At 50.3% G+C, this 14,293-nt stretch overlaps 1 protein-coding gene across 5 annotated transcripts in view; it reads right to left on the bottom strand.

Annotated features, from left to right (window-relative positions):
* The window catches only part of DHRSX (dehydrogenase/reductase X-linked), a 263,013-nt gene that overhangs the window by 102,740 nt on the left and 145,980 nt on the right, over positions 1-14,293 (bottom strand). For 3 of the 5 annotated variants that reach the window (XR_011565104.1, XR_011565102.1, XR_011565103.1), the window contains exon 8: positions 10,600-13,343. The exons of the other annotated variants lie outside the window; for them this stretch is intronic. The gene's annotated coding sequence lies outside the window, so the exon portion shown is untranslated. The remainder of the gene's footprint in view (positions 1-10,599; positions 13,344-14,293) is intronic. 5 annotated transcript variants of the gene reach the window in all.

Below are 14,293 nucleotides of genomic sequence, written 5' to 3'. Positions count from 1 at the left end.
CCTGGTGCTGGCTCACGGTCGTGTCTCACCCAACAGGGTCTTTGCAGGACCCTGACTTTTACCAAAATGCCTCCATTCCCCTGATGCTGAGAAAGGCTTCAGGCAAAAGGAGAAGAGGACAGCAGAGGATATGGTTGGACGGCATCACCGACTCGATGGACGTGAGTTTGAGCAGACTCTGGGAGATGGTGAAGGACAGGGAGGCCTGGCTTGCTGCAGTCCATGGGGCCACAAAGAGCCGGACACAACTGAGCAACTGACCAACCAACCAGCAACCATTTAAAAATTCATCTCGCAGATGACCTCAGGATGTAAGAAGCCTCTATTCCCCGGGGTTGAGCTGGAAACATCAGAGAGAGACAGAGATCTTAAGAGTTCCCCCAAGGAAATGGCAACCCACTCCAGTATTCTTCCCTGGAGAATCCCACAGACAGAGGAGGCTGGTGAGCTACAGTCCATGGGGTCACAGAGTTGGACACAACTGAGGTGCCATTGCACCCACGTCCCCACCAGGCAACCAAGAGACCCAACACGGAAAAGCCAGTGATGCAGGCAGAAAAAGATGATAAAGCTGCACAGGGGTACCCACGCGTGGGCAAGCTTCCACCTACAGCTCCCTCATCTACAACCCTTCTGTCTCATTCCAAGGAAAACATCTTTTTTTTCCTTTTCCTTCTCTGTGCTCTAGTTCATCCTTCACACGGACAAACACACGGACCCAGGATGACTTGCAGAATTTCCGAAGGACCCGGCTGGCATCTCCGCCCGGGGATGCTGGCTCGAAGCATCAATTACTAATGTGGTCTGCGGCACAGCCCTGGAGCCGGGGGGGCACTCGGAGTGCTCGGCGGGCGGCTGTGCCCTTGACCGCAGGCTAACCCTCTCCACCCGCCTCACCGTCGGGTACTTTAAAGTCAGAAGCAAAGTCTCCCTGTGAAGGTAACTAAATTAATTCCCAAGGGATGGGCGGAGATCCCGGTGCAGCTGTTATTAAATGGGTAGGAATTTGAAATGAATAGCTGAAGTGGAGACAGAGGACTTGATTGCGAAGAGAGGGAGAGACCAGGTCAGCAAAGGGAGCTTCAGAGGAGGCAAAAAAAAAAAAAGAGAGAGAGACAGACAGAGAGGGACCAATTTGCAATGACCAACTAAATAAAGGTTGCAGTTGACTCTGTGTGTGTGTGTGTTTTAACTGGAGGAGAATTGCTTTGCAATGTTGTGTTGCTTTCTGCTGCACACCAATGTGAGTCTGCGGAAGGCATACATAAACCCCCTCCCTCTTGAACCATGCCCCCTCCACTCCCCACATCATCCCCCAGCATCGCTCATTATTCCAGAAATGCAAATCAAAGCCTCAATGAGCTATCTGCTCATAAAAGTCAGAATAGCCATCATCGAAAAGCCTACAAACAATAAATGCTGGAGAGGGTGTGGAGAAAGGGGTACCCTCCTACACTCTGGGTGTGAATGCAAATTGGTTCAATCACTATGCAGAACAGTAGAGATATTCCTTCAAAAACTAGTAATAAAATGACCATATGACCCAGCAATCCCACTACTGGGCATATATATACCCTGGGGAAACCATAATTCAAAAAGACACCTGCAGCCCAATGTCCACCACATCGCTATTCACAGTAGGTAGGACATGGAAAAGACCCTGATGCAGGGAAAGATGGAGGGCAAAAGGAGAAGGGGGCAACAGAGGACGAGATGGCTGGATGGCATCACTGGCTCAATGGACATGAGTTTGAGCAAACTCCGGGAGCTGGTGAAGGACAGGGAAGCCTGGTGTGCTGGAGTCTGTGGAGCTGCAAGGAGTTGGACACGACTGAGCGACTAAACAAGCATAAAGGACATGGAAGCAATGCAGATGTCTGCTGACCGAGGAATGGATAAGGAAGCTGTGGCAGATGTATACAATGGAATATTACTCAGCCATGAAAAAGGAACGGGCTTGCATCAGCTCTAGTGAGGTGGATGAACCTGTGTGTGTTTTGACTGATTTCAATGCTGGGCTTCAGGAAGAAAGAGCAAGAAGTTCAGAAGTCGTAGGAGCTGTCCAGCATCAGGAGAGACGGACGACTGCTTCTCCATGCTCAGCAAAGATGGGCATGGCACGGGGTCAGTGAGTGCTGGGGGCCTGCTGGAACCGATGATGCCGACACAAGACACGGTGGCTGTCTTACAATTCTGCAGGCAAGATGTCTGAAGTAGGTCACTCGGGGCTACGACAGAGGTGTCGGCAGGACTTGGCAGGGAGGAATCTATTTCTGGGTCTCTTTCAGCTTCTGAGTTGCATCTGTGGTTCCTGGCTTCTTCCTCCAAAAAGAAGGGTACCATCTTGAATCCTCTCTTCTGTCACGTGCTTGCTTGCCTCCCTGCCTACCTGATCCTCTTCGTCCCTCAGATCAAAACCTTTATGACTGAGGCTTCACTGGTGGCCCAGTGCTTAGGAATCCGCCTTCCACTGCAGGGGACATGGGTTAGATACCTGCTCAGGGAACTAAGATCTCATATGCCTCAGGGCAATAAAGCCTGCCTGCCAAGCAACGAAAGATCCCGCGCGCCACAACCGAGACCCAGGGCAGCCCAAAATAAAGACATATTAAAACTTTTTAAAAACCTTAATAAATACTAAATTTTAAAAAAGCTTTATAATTACAGGGCTTCCCTGGTGGCTCAGACAGTAAAGAATCTGCGTGCAGTGCAGGAGACCTAGGTTTGATACCTGGGTTGGGAAGATCCCCTGGAGTAGGGGAAGGGTACTCACTCCAGTATTCTTGGGCTTCCATGGTGGCTCAGGCAATAAAGAATCTGCCTGCAATGCGGGAGACCTGGGTTCAATCCCTGGGTAGGGAAGATCTCCTGTTGTTTAAGTCGCTAACTCTTTTGCAGCCCCAGGGACTGTAGCCCACCAGGCTCCTTGTCCATGGGATTCTCCAGGCAACAACACTGGAGTGGGTTGCCATGCCCTCCTCCAGGGGATCTTCCTGACCAAAGATCCCCTGGAGTAGTCTGAAATGATAATATCTCCGGCGTAACAATAAGCAAGAAATGTCACAGCCACCAGTGACTTCCAGCCTCCAAATGTGAACGTTGAGTGAATGCAGCTCAGTCATGTCAGACTCTCTGTGACCCCGTGGACTGTAGCCCACCAGGCTCCTCCATCCATGGGATTCTTCAGGCAAGAATACTGGAGTGGGTTGCCATTTCCTTCTCCAGGGGATCTTCCCAACCCTGGGATCAAACCCGGGTCTCCTGCATGGGAGGCGGATTCTTTACTGTCTGGGCCATGAGACTGGCAAAATTTGGATCCACCACCCCCACAGTGATTGCAGAGGAGCTGGGAGAATACAAGAATCAGCCAACTGTGACCTCTACCTTTCCTGAAGGTGAACAAGGAAACAGGCTCAGGCTCCAGACAGCCGAGGTGCATTTGAAAGGACAGGGTGCACCTTCCCTTACATAGAATCCTCAATTCCTTCACTGATATCTGATCTTTGCTGTGCAGACCGCCTACTCCCTTTGTTGCAAACTTGTATACAGCCTGACTCCCCCTCCTGCCTCCTTGGAGTGGTTTTCTCAGAGCTACTGAGATGCTGTCTCCCGGGCTCCGAGTCCTCAACACGCCCACCCAATAAAACACCTCTGATACCAGGTGGTGACTGTATTTTTTGGTCGACAGCATCAACCTACTTCAACACACGTCTTGCTGACTTGTTGGCTTCCCTGATAGCTCAGTTGATAAAGAATCTGCCTGCAATGCAGGAGACCCTGGTTCGATTCCTGGGTTGGGAAGATCTGCTGGAGAAGGGATAGGCTACCCGCTCCAGTATTCTTGGGCTTCCCTGGTGGCTCAGCTGGTAAAAAGTCTGCCTTCAATGCGGAAGACCTGGGTTGGGAAGATCTGCTGGAGAAGGGAAAGGCTACCCACTCCAGTATTCTGGCCTGGAGAATCCCATGGATATACAGTCCATGGGGTCTCAAAGAGTGAGACACAGCTGAGCCACTTTCAATTTCACTGGCTTGAGTTCTCGTCTCTTATTTTGCTATCATTTTTTACTCCGTGGGGATTAGAACTGGCTTGAGAATTATTTTAGGCTGAAAACATTTGAGATTCATCAGATGCTGCGGAGAGAAAAAAAAAAAAAGCCTGTGCTGTTAGTGGTAAAGAACTCCCCTGCCAATGCAGGAGACGCAGCAGACATGGGTTTGATCCCTGGGTAGGGGAGATCCCCTGGAGGAGGCCATGGCAACCTGCTCCAGTATTCTTGCCTGGAGAATCCCATGGACAGAGGTGCCTGGTGGGCTGCAGTCCACGGGTTTGCAAAAGACTCAGAGACGACTGAGTTACTGAGCGCGCGTGAGAATGAAAGGGGACGTGGGGTAGCTTTTGCTTCATTTCTAGAATGTCTACAATTCTTATTAATAACGTTGTAAATGAGCCGACTCTGCGGGTCCTTCCCCGGGCAGAACACCCACTGCCTCTTGTTCTCCTCCTGCCTGTTGTTGAGAAGAAAGCTTTCACCTCCTAGGACTTTGCCGAGTGCCAAAGAATAAACTGAATCAGAGAAGTGAGCAAGAGCAGAAACAAAGGGAAACAGTCAAAGAAGGCCAAGGGCAATCAGCTCAGCCACTAAACACAGCCAAGGGCCTCCAGCTCCTCCTCAAGGGCTGGAGGAGGGGGAAAGAGGCAATGGAGACCAAGGGCAATCAGCTTAGCCATTAAGCAAAGCCAAGGACCTCCACTTCCTCCTCAAGGGCTGGAGGTAATATTCTGAGCTGTGTCCTTTGAGCTGTATTGCAGACACTGAAGCCCCTAGGAGGTGGAAGAAGTTAACCGTGTGCCCCGCCCACCACCACGGGGACCCCAGACGGCTGGAAGCAGAAGGTGGGTCATGCTGACTCCCCATGACATCACCACCAGCCAATCAGAAGATGGTCAGCAGTTGATCACACACCCTGCCACACTCTGTCTTTAAAAAAAAGCGATTCCCAGAAGGTCTTCAGGGACCTTGAAATGAACCTGAAATGAACTCTTCCGGGTGTTCAGGTCTTCTGACCATGAGCTGCTTGTCTGTTTACTTGGACCTACACGGGGTGCCTTGCAGAGAAACCCACCTCTCTCTGCTTCTCTCTCTTTCTGCATCCATCTTTACCTCTCTGTCTCCTTCTCTCAACAAAGGTCCATCTAGTCAAAGCTATGGTTTTTCCAGGAGTCACGTACGGATGTGAGAGTTGGACTGTAAAGAAAGCTGAGTGCCCAAGAATGGATGCTTTTGAACTGTGGTGTTGGAGAAGGCTCTTGACAGTCTCTTGGACTTCAAGGAGATCCAACCAGTCCATCCTAAAGGAGACCAGTCCTAGGTATTCATGGGAAGGAGTGATGCTGAAGATGAAACTCCAATACTCTGGCCACCTGATGCAAAGAGCTGGCTCATTTGAAAAGACCTTGATGCTGGGAAAGATTGAGGGCAGGAGGAGAAGGGGATGACAAAGGATGAGATGGTTGGATGGCATCACCGACTCGATGGACATGAGTTTGAGCAAACTCCGGGAGGTGGCGATGGACAGGGAGGCCTGGCGTGCTGCAGGCCATGGGGTTGCAAAGAGTCGGACACAACTGAGCGAGTGAACTGAACTAAAATGAACTGTTTGTCTCTCTCTCTGTCAGCTTCCATCTCTTTCTGCTTCTCTCTCTCTCTGTTTCTCTCTGTCTCTCTCTGCTTCTCTCTGTCTCCTTCCCTTTTCCTCCTCCCCTCCTGCCCACGCAGGTCCAGAGCGGAGCTGGAAGTGGTACCACGACCCCGCGATCCCAGAGAAGGCAAGCATGTCACTGCTGCTTGGCAGTGGCAGGACTCCTTGCTTGGATCCTCTTAACATCCCCAGTCTCTGTCCACGCCATTGGGCTGGGTACCAGCTCCGTCCAGCTGCTGAGGCTGCGTCTCGGGGAGGGGCCCCTGGACCAGGCAGGCGGGCAGGCAGGTGTTGGGGGGAACGGATGTTCTGAGACGCACGTCCACCAGCTTCTCCCCGCTCCCAGACCCCGAGTGCTCTGAGAAAGGGTAGGTGGGGACACCTCTGCCTGAGAAATAAACAACAGAGCTCAAGGGCTTGGTGGATCTCAGCAGCTCTGTTATTTATTACTTTTTTAAAAAGTTTCGTCTGGAACACACGGATGACTCACTTGGAATTTTAACGTGCACCCAGCTCTGCTGCTCTAAAGCTAGTTGCACGCGGCTTTGAACGGTTTAGTCTGTGGAGCGGGGCCTCGGGATCCACAAAGGACCCTGGTCTCCAGGGGACCCTGGCAATGTCTGGGGACGTTGGGACACAGACACCCAGCGTCTGGGGTGTTACCACAGTGGTGGGGCTCCCGACGTGTGGTGGGGGGTGACCAGGGACGCTGCCCCATCCCCACGGTGCCCAGGACACCCCACGGCAGAGCCCAGCCCCAGACGTCAGTAGGGCTGAGGCTGAGAAACCTTGACTTAGCTTAAGAGACGCAGTCTGTCTGTCTGCGTATCCATCACCGACCTCTTATCTACCATCACCTAGCACCTATTTTTGTTTTGTGTTTTCATCCTTCCTTCTACTAGCGCCACCTGGGAAGCCCAGGAGATGCAGGTTCCGTTCCTGGGTCAGGAAGATCCCCTAGAGGAGGAAATAGCAACCCACCCCAGTGTTCTCGCCTGGAGAATCCCACGGACAGAGCAGCCTGGTGGGCTACAGTCCACGAGGTCACAGAGAGTCAGACACGACTGAAGCGACCGAGCAACAGGGTCTGTTTCTATTACGAAGGTTGTTGGAACTCTTCCTATTGTTGCTCCTTCCTCCCCTTCAGAGATGGAGTTTTGAAAGGAAGCAGGGTTTCCGCTACAAGGGAGCATTAAAGCCTGCTTGTGTTTGCCAAGGACACCTTGCATGCTCAGTCACTCCATCGTGCTCGACTCTTGCGATCCCATGGACTGCAGCCCACCAGGCTCCTCTGTCCATGGGATCCTCCAGGCAAGAATACTGGAGTGGGTTGCCATTCCCTTCTCCAGGGGATCTCTTCCTGACCCAGGGATGGAACCCAGGGCTCCCACATTGGCAGGCAGATTTTTACCACTGAGCCACTAGGAAGTCCACAAGTGACCATTTTATGGTTTCTTCCCCTCAGGATATCCTTGAATGAAAAATTCTCAATGCATCTACACATCTGGCAGCGTGGTAGACCAGAAGTCCCGAAGGCCCTTGAAGGACAATTTAAGCCCATTCTGGGTAAATGCATTCCTGAACTCACGACAGTAAAATGATTATAAACCCATTTCAGTTACCCATGAGGGTTAAAAGGAGCCATGCAAATAAGACTGCATCTGTGAGATCCACCCAAGTGTCAGAAATGAGGACACTGTGACCAGAAATATGAAAAGTCAAAAATTAAGGGCAGGTGTCAAACACGGGAAGTTCGACATGACCTCCTAGGAGGAAGGCTAAGAATTATAAAGAAAAAAGGGAAGAAATAGATGCAGTTCATATCACCAGAAGTTGTAAGTCAGCAATAAACTCAAAGAGTGCTAGAAGTTAGTGAACCTCAGAAAATGCTTCGTTGAAAGTGAAAGTCACTCAGTCGTGTCTGACTCTTTGCGACCTCGTGGACTATACAGTCCATGGCATTCTCCAGGCCAGAATACTGGAGTGGGTAGCCTTTCCCTTCTCCAGCAGATCTTCCCAACCCAGGGATCGAACTCCACATGACAGGCAGATTCTTTAGCAGCTCAGCCACCAGGGAAGCCTAAGAATACTGGAGTGGGTAGCCTATCCCTTCTCCAGGTATCTTCCCAACCCAGGAATCAAACCTGGGGTCTCCTGCATTGCAGGCGGATTCTTAACCAACTGAGCTATCAGGGAAGCCCTAAAAACAAAGGTTGCTAAGGTGAGTTATAATTCTGTGCCATGACTCACTTCATTGAAGAGAGCCTCAGAGACTGGAGAGTTCTCAAGCTTATTACTACGCATGCATACTCCCCTACCACACATGCAGAGACCCAGGACATTGTTATGTCTGGGATAATGTTTATGCTCTTGTGCCCTTTGTTAAACAAACCCGTAGGATAGCGGTACCCAGACAACACCACACACACAACTTCAACAGGTTTCTTAAATGACAAATTTAGTGACTATAGAGCCGGGATGGAAAACCATGCCTGGCATGGATTTGCCCCTAAGCATCCCTCAGACAGAATGCATAGGTCTCACTGTCCATTCGGCAAACCCGGGTACAGACAGGGCACATGTTAGCAGCATCAGTTGATGGAAGAAGAGTCAGCAAGACAGACACCAAAGAGCTTAATGACAGCGCTCATTGTGAGACCTGACCCATCCTGAGGACCAGGCCACTTGGGAAACAGGCATGGCGCTACCTCCCTGACCCATCCTGTGGGTCTTCAGAGAAGCTTCCTCAATCAGCCTCCCAAACCCTCTAGCCTTGGTGCACCTCCTATGGTTGTATTTCCTAAAAGCCAAGGTGAGAGGTGTTTATGAAATAGACACCCTCAACATTCAGTTGGTATCAAGACAGAGGAACTGGGTCACATTTGACACAGACCTGCATTTGCAGAGCTCACTTCCATGAAAAGTGCCTCTTATCACATCCAGTACATCCCCGGTTTCTGGGCATTGGGACTTTATATCCTTGGGGCTATTACTCATCCCACCCTAGACGGCTAGCTCCTTTAGGACAAGAGCTCTGTGGCACTCAACGGGGAGCTCCATCCAGGGTTTGCTCAGAGCCTGGCTGGGTAGCCCTTCTCTACACATGGTTGCTGGAAGGATGGATGGATGGATGTGTGAGTGGATGGATGGATAGATCAGCAGTTGATTTATGGATGGATGGATGCGGGGGTGGATGGATGAAGGATGGATGGATGAAAACATGGAAGGATGCTGGATGGATAGATGAATGAAAGCATGGACGGATGAATACGTGAAAGGATGGATGCGTGAATGGACACATAGATGGATGGACTGGTAGATGGATAGATGGGAGGACAGATGGATGGATAGGTGGGTGGGTAGATGGATGGAGAGATAGATGATGGATGGATGGATTGATGCATGGATGGATGGATGGGTGGATGGATGGATGGATGTGTGGATGGATGGAGAGATAGATGATGGGTGGATGGATGGATAAGTGGATGGATGGAGAGATAGATGATGGATGGATTGATGGGTGGGTGGATGGATGGATGGATGGGTGGATGGATGGAGAGATAGATGATGGATGGATGGATGGGTGGATGGATGGAGAGATAGATGATGGGTGGATGGATGGACAGATGGATGAATGGAGAGAGATGGATGGATGGGTAGATGGATAGATGAAGGATGGATAGATGAAAGGTTGGATGGATGAATGGACACGTAGATGGATGGATAGGTAGATGGGTGGATGGATGGATGGATGGGTGGATGGATGGGTGGGTGGATGGATGGATGGATGGGTGGATGGATGGATGGATAGGTGGGTGGGTGGATGGATAGATGGATAGATGGATGGGTGGATGGATGGAGAGATAGATGATGGGTGGGTGGATGGGTGGATGGACAGATGGATGAATGGAGAGAGATGGATGGATGGGTAGATGGATAGATGAAAGATGGATAGATGAAGGATGGATAGATGAAAGGTTGGATGGATGAATGGACACATAGATGGATGGATAGGTAGATGGGTGGATGGATGGATGGATGGGTGGATGGATGGATGGATAGGTGGGTGGGTGGATGGATAGATGGGTAGATGGATGGGTGGATGGATGGAGAGATAGATGATGGATGGATGGATAGATGGGTGGATGGATGGAGAGATAGATGATGGGTGGATGGATGGGTGGATGGACAGATGGATGAATGGAGAGAGATGGATGGATGGGTAGATGGATAGATGAAAGATGGATAGATGAAGGATGGATAGATGAAAGGTTGGATGGATGAATGGACACATAGATGGATGGATGGGTAGATGGATAGATGGGTGGATGGATGGTGGATAGATGGGTGGGTGGATGGATGGATGGGTGGATAGATGGGTGGGTGGATGGATAGATGGATGGGTGGATGGATGGAGAGATACATGATGGATGGATGGATGGATGGATAGATGGGTGGATGGATGGATGGATAGGTGGGTGGGTGGATGGATAGATGGATGGGTGGATGGATGGAGAGATAGATGATGGATGGATTGATGGATGGATGGGTGGATGGATGAAAAGATAGATGATGGATAGATGGGTGGGTGGATGGATGGATTGATGGATGGAGAGATAGATGATGGGTGGATGGATGGGTGGATGGGTGGATGGATGAGGCGGTCATTCCCATTGGTGAGCAGAACTCACTGATGCTACATGGAAGGGATGAACAGGCAGCCTTACTGACAAATGCACACACTGTGGGTCCACCTACTGAATCATTTTGCCCAGGGGCAAAAGGTCCTCCATCGCTGTGCATGTCCACACCACCCCCTCCCAGGCTCCCCGAACATCACTGCCAGGCTCAAACCCAGAATCCCAGTGCTCATGATGCCTCAGATTCAGCCGTACTCACCCGATGGTGCACAGGACCTCTCCAGGTACTGGACAGTGTCTCCAAGCTCTGAGGAATGTTCCACAGTCAGGTGTGGAGGGAACACGGTAACTTCTCCAGAACCGAGTTCTCTCTCTCCCCTGGTGAACAAGGGCTTCCCGGGTGGCTCAGGGGTATAGAATCTGCCTGCCAATGCAGGAGACGTGGGTTAGATATCCTAGGGTCAGGAAGAGCCCCTGAAGAAGGGACTGGCTATCCACACTCCTGGCTATCCATTCTTGCCTGGAGAATCCCATGGACAGAGGAGCCTGGAGGGCTACAGTCCACGGGGTGGCAAAGAGTCAGACACGACTGAGCGACTGAGCACGCACACCCGCCCACCCAGTGGATGAATGACATAAAGGCAGTCGTGAGATGAGACGGGGCCATCTGAGGCCAGGGTCCTGCAACGTTCCACTTGACCTTGGAGCCTCTCTTTGCTCAAGGATTACGGAATGTCCCAGGGATTCTCAAGAGACTCAGCAAGAACAAGAACTCAGCAAGCTTGTTCTCTCAATGACAAAGGATGGCAGCTTGGCCAACTTCCCCATCCTGAGCCTGTACTTAGGAACCACCTTTGTAACGATGGGGAAGAGTAGCTGGTGCCTCAAGCCATGCAATGACTCTCTGGTGACACACAAACCTCAAAGGCTGGGGTCTTCCTATAAGTCAAGATTCTACTTCTTGGAACATCATTCTGGCTGTTTGGAAATATTAGATGAGGCATGTCTCCATCTTGGTTTCAACACAGGAAGTAATCCTAGTTCTCAAACAGGACAGTCATGGCTATAGGACTTAGCAGAATATCTGAGCAGTTCTGGGAGGTGCCAGCGTTCAGGGCTGAAAGCTGCATCTCTGTGGGTCTCAAACTTGTCTGAGCAAGACGATGGCTTGAGGAGGTCTAATAAATGCTGATGCTCCGAGGGATGAGTTTGGGAATTCTGTTGAAGGCGCGGCTGAGCATTAATTGTTTTCAGAGGCTCCCCTAGTGTGCACCCAAAACCCACTAGCCTTACCAGACCTTATCATCATTCAGTCTCCAAGTCATGTCCGACTCTTTGTGACTCCATGGACTGCAACATGCTAGGCTTCCTTATCCCTCGCTGTCTCCTGGAGCTTGCCCAAGTTCATGTCCACCAAATCGGTGATGCCATCCAACCCTCTCATCCTCTGTCACCCTCTTCTCCTCCTGCCCTCAATCTTTCCCAGCATCATGTCTTTTCCAATGAGTTGGTTCTTCACATCAGGTGGCCAAAGTATTGGAGCTTCAGCTTCAGTCCTTCCAATGAGTATTCAGGGCTGGACCTTGGGGATGGTCTTCACCACCCCCGACAGGCTCGAGCACATGGATGCTTTGATGGCTGAGGATATGCTGGGGGTGGGGGTGTCCTTATCGGCTGTAGACTTGTTTCTCTTTCTTGAGGTTGGAAGGAACGTGAGCAAAGAAGGCTATAGCATTTGCAGTTCCGGTGCAAAATGAAACTGTGTATTCCTTGTTTTCACTTCATTAAGAACTTCAAGATGGTGGCCACAGAGCATTAAGGCAATAGACGTTCCTCTGAACCCAGGGTCCTGTGTAGCTACACGGGTCAGTCAACCAAGAAAGTAACTTTACATATGTATACAGGAAACTGTGATCTCCATGGTTTTCCAGGTCATCAGAGAATGAACAAATGTTTTCTGAGTTTTCAAGCTTTCTGGTTCATGTAGGATGTAGTGGATTGAATACTGTCTACCAAAAATTATGAGCATGTCTTAATCCCTATTATTGGTGGATAGGACTGTTGGCAAAAGGGTCTTGGCAGATGTAACTAATGAGGGATCTTGAGCTGAAGAGATCATTCTTGACTATCCAGATAGAAGTTAAGGGTCTGAGATGAGGTTCCTCCTGGATGGAGGTGGCCCTAAACCCAGAGACAGGGTCTTTATAAGACACAGAAGAGGAGAGACACGGACACAGAGGAGAAGTCACGTGGAGATGGAGGCAGAGACGGGAGGGAGGTGGCCACCAGCCCAGGGACGGATGCCTGGAGCCCCCAGAAGCTGGAAGAGGCAGGGAGGACCCTCCCCTGGAGCCTCTGGACGGAGCTCAGCCTTGGGACACAATGACCATTTGAGGACCATCTCCAGGGCTAGGGGAGGATGGATGTCTGTTGTTTTTAGCCACGTGTTTGGGGTCCTTAGTTACAGCTGTCCCAGGACCGTCGTGTAGACAGCACAAGAGTGAGCTGGGTGAATCAGCAGGGTAGTCCACGGGGACCACTGGCCCCCGTCACACAGAGATCCAAGCGATGAGTCACTGGGACCCACCAGTTGTCTTGTGGGCTCACACAGTGCTTGTCACTTCTGCAGCAGGGAGGAAGGAGGTCAGGGATCTCTGACCCTTGGCTTCCACTGTCTCTATGACCTCTGTCTGCTCTCTTCCTGGTGCCGGTCCCTGGTTCCCGGGAGACTCCTTGTCACACCATGGCTCTCATGGGAAGGGTGTCAGGATGTCTCTTATCCAAGGAGACGTCCTGCAGAATCAGGGCACCTACAGAAGTCTCTGGCTTGTTCTTCTTGGGCCACCACGTGGATAGTCCTGTGAGCTGATGTCTCATCTCTGCCAACCACAGCCGCACATGGGCGAGACGGTGAGGACCTCAAATGCACACGTCCTCATCTCCTGCTCGTTTACACTAACACCTCCTGGTCCCGTGACACTGAATCCGTTGCATCCTGTTCATCTGTAATGAAAACATGGTCTCTGGAGTTAGACACACCTCAGGGTCCCACCCAAGGGCCACCAGGACCTTGAAATGAAGTCAGACATTGAGTCTTTTGGGGGCAATTTCCCACCCACTTGATGGATTTACAATTCTCCCCACGGCACACAGGGAGACGACACCCGGTGTCCACATACTATGGACCTTGGATAAGTCTGACCGTCCTCCCTCTTTGTAAATGAAGTTTTATTAGAACACAGCCACACATGTTAGCATTGTGTCTGTAGCTCCTTGTGTGTTGTATGGAAGAGCTGAATAGTTGTAAGAGAAAACATATAGCCCTGCCATAGGAAGATATCTATTAACTGGTCATTTACGTAAAAAGTTGGCTCTCTTGGAATGCTATCTATCTGAATATCATCACTCATGAATATCTATCCATCCATTCATCATATCTACCTATCCACTCACCCATCCATCATCTGTATCATCCATCCAGCATATCTATCCATCCACCCATCCATCACATCTATCATCAGCCCTGAATATCTGTCTATCCATCCATCCTATCTCTCTGTCTGTCCGTCCATCCATACATCCATCCACCCATCATGTCTATCATCAATCTTGAATATCTATCATATCTATCTGTCTATGCAACCATCATATCCATCCATCCATCCATCCATCACACCAATCATCAGTCCTGAATATCTATCCATCCATTCTATATATCTATCTATCCATTCATCATATCTACCTATCCAGCCATCCATCATATCTGTCAATCCATCATATCTATCCATCCATCCATCCATCCATTCATCACAGCTATCTATCATCAATCCTGAATATCTATCCATCCATCCTATCTGTATGTCCATCCATCCATCCATGTCTATCATCAGTCCTGAATATCATCATATCTGTCTACCCAACCATCATATCTACCCATCCATCCATCCATGTAT

The sequence above is a fragment of the Bos indicus genome, chromosome X (genome assembly GCF_029378745.1).
Source record: "Bos indicus isolate NIAB-ARS_2022 breed Sahiwal x Tharparkar chromosome X, NIAB-ARS_B.indTharparkar_mat_pri_1.0, whole genome shotgun sequence".
NCBI lineage: Eukaryota > Metazoa > Chordata > Mammalia > Artiodactyla > Bovidae > Bos > Bos indicus.
The sequence above is the reverse complement of the archived record's forward strand: the minus strand, read 5'-3'. Positions and strand labels throughout refer to the sequence as shown.